Source organism: Equus quagga, chromosome 17 (genome assembly GCF_021613505.1).
Source record: "Equus quagga isolate Etosha38 chromosome 17, UCLA_HA_Equagga_1.0, whole genome shotgun sequence".
Taxonomy (NCBI): domain Eukaryota; kingdom Metazoa; phylum Chordata; class Mammalia; order Perissodactyla; family Equidae; genus Equus; species Equus quagga.
The window spans coordinates 15951631-15953921 of record NC_060283.1 but is presented as its reverse complement, the minus strand read 5'-3'; the positions used below and the strand labels follow the sequence as shown (position 1 = coordinate 15953921).

Sequence of the window (2291 nt, the reverse complement as noted above, 5' to 3'; positions counted from 1 at the left end):
TCACCATCACAACAACAACAGCAAATAAGTTAATAAAGCTTCTTGTTGGGTTTCAGACAATGAGTTGAACTTGATGAGATATATAATACATCAGTAGATGACTGAACCAGGAAACATGAGATGAAAGTCTAACAGATAAGTCATATCTTCTCCCTAGCATTCAGCTTCTCAGTGTTCAGAATGAACTTTACCTGTCTTATCTTTGAAGTCCTTTCTAACATTCCATATTCTATGTCTATGCGCAAATGCATGTAGTCAGGAAATCTAAGCATTTAGAATTTATATTGTGATTTCTTCTTTGACATATGTCATCTATTTTTTTTAATTTCCCAAAGTACCAAGATACGTAAATTTATAATTTGTCTTTAGTGTCTCCAACTTAATTGCACAGTGTTATGACAAATACAACCTGAATGAAAATCAAGTGTTGAAAAACTTTTAGACTTGCTTGATGGCATATCTATTCATATCTAATTATGGAAAAGCTGCTGAGATAACATAACTAAAGCCTTTTGGATCCTTTTTATAATATTTAACTTGGTACAATATTTAACCAGAGTTTCAGTGATTAAAAAAACTTTTATCTCTCTCCTTAGATAGTCAAATCAATGCCTCACAGATGAGACAAAGAAATGTCCAGAAGAAACTATACTGAAGTGACAGAATTTATTCTCTTGGGCCTAACCAGCAGTGCAGAGTTGCAAGCTGCTTTTCTTGTGTTGTTCCTTGTGGTCTACATAGTCACAGTGATAGGAAACCTGGGCATGATTGTGTTAATCAAAATCGATTCTTGGCCTCACACTCCCAAGTACTTTTTTCTCTCAAGTTTGTCTGTTCTAGATCTGTGTTTCTCCACAAACGTCACTCCCAAAACGCTAGAAAATTTCTTATCAGAGAGGAAGACCATCTAGTATGCAGGTTGTTTGGTTCAGTGCTGTATTGTCATTGCTGCGGTCCTTACCAAGCACTGCATACTGGCAGTCATGGCATATGACAGCTACATGGCCATCTGTAATCCTCTGCTCTACAGTAGCAAGATGTCTAAGAGAGTCTGTGTCTGCCTGGTCATTGTCCCTTATGTCTATGGTCTTCTCCTCAGTGTGATGGAAACCTTGAGGTCCAACAACCTGTCCGTGGCACCAATTAAATGAATCACTTCTACTGTGCTGATCCTCCTCTTATAAAACTGGAATGCTCTGACACCTACAGCAAAGAGTTATCAATGTACATAGAATCTGGCTACAGCAATGTCCAGTCTTTCCTGATTATTCTTACATCCTGCATGTTCACCCTTGTTGCTGTCCTCAGAAGCCATTTTGCAGAGGGAAGGAACAAAACTTTTTTCCACATATAGCTCCCACCTAACATTGGTCACAATCTTCTATGGAACCCTCTTCTCTATGCATTTGAGATGTCCCACAGAGAAGTCTGTAGAGAAGGCAAAGTGGGAGTTGTGTGTTACACCACAGCAATCCCTATGCTGAACCCTATGATCTATGACCTCAGGAACAAGGGTGTGAAACTGGATGAGGCTATATTAGAATACTGTGCATTAGGATGGTGAAGGAAATGGGTGGAAGGTAAAAATGGTAGTAATCTCTTACTTGCATTTGAGTAAACTTCTCTTCGTCTGTTGCTGTCTAGACCCAATTAAACATAAACATTATGATTTATAAAATAATTTCAGTTAAATGGCTATCAAACATGGCTTGTTTGCGATTAAAAAAAATGTCCTTGAACATAAATAAACTTTCAGGAAAGCTTAAAACTTAGATACCATGCACCATCAGCCCACATAAAGGAATCTTCTGTATAATTTTGATTTCTAAAACAGCCAGATGCATTTAGAAAACACTTCCCTGAGGGCACTTTTATAATACTTCAAGAAAAAGCTTACTTAGTTGTAATACTGAGCCTTTGGAACGATGTGTATGTGACAAAATATTTTAAAAGAGATTTCATTCAACAAAATTTGTGGAGGCTTTCTCAGGTATCTGAGATTCTCCCATCATCTGTGAAATAAAATGCAATCAATTTCAAGTGTTGGGCAATATTGGAAGTGGATTAGAAAGTCATCATTTGAATGAAGAGTGAAGGTGAGGTATTTTAAAAAGCAGGTTGGAGATTGCTATTCACCAATGGGGTGGAGGTATAACTTCCATCTTTTAGCCTGATACACAGGGTTTTGGAATAAACATTTGCTTAGACTCACTTGCAAGGACATTTGAGGATATAATTAAGTTTTGGATAAATAAATAGATAACTGCATGTCAATATCTGTAGATGATCAC

General features: G+C 37.1%; 1 pseudogene; it reads left to right on the top strand.

Annotated features, from left to right (window-relative positions):
- Positions 1-632: 632 nt before the first annotated feature.
- Positions 633-1564, top strand: LOC124229099 (olfactory receptor 1030-like; annotated as a pseudogene).
- Positions 1565-2291: the final 727 nt, after the last annotated feature.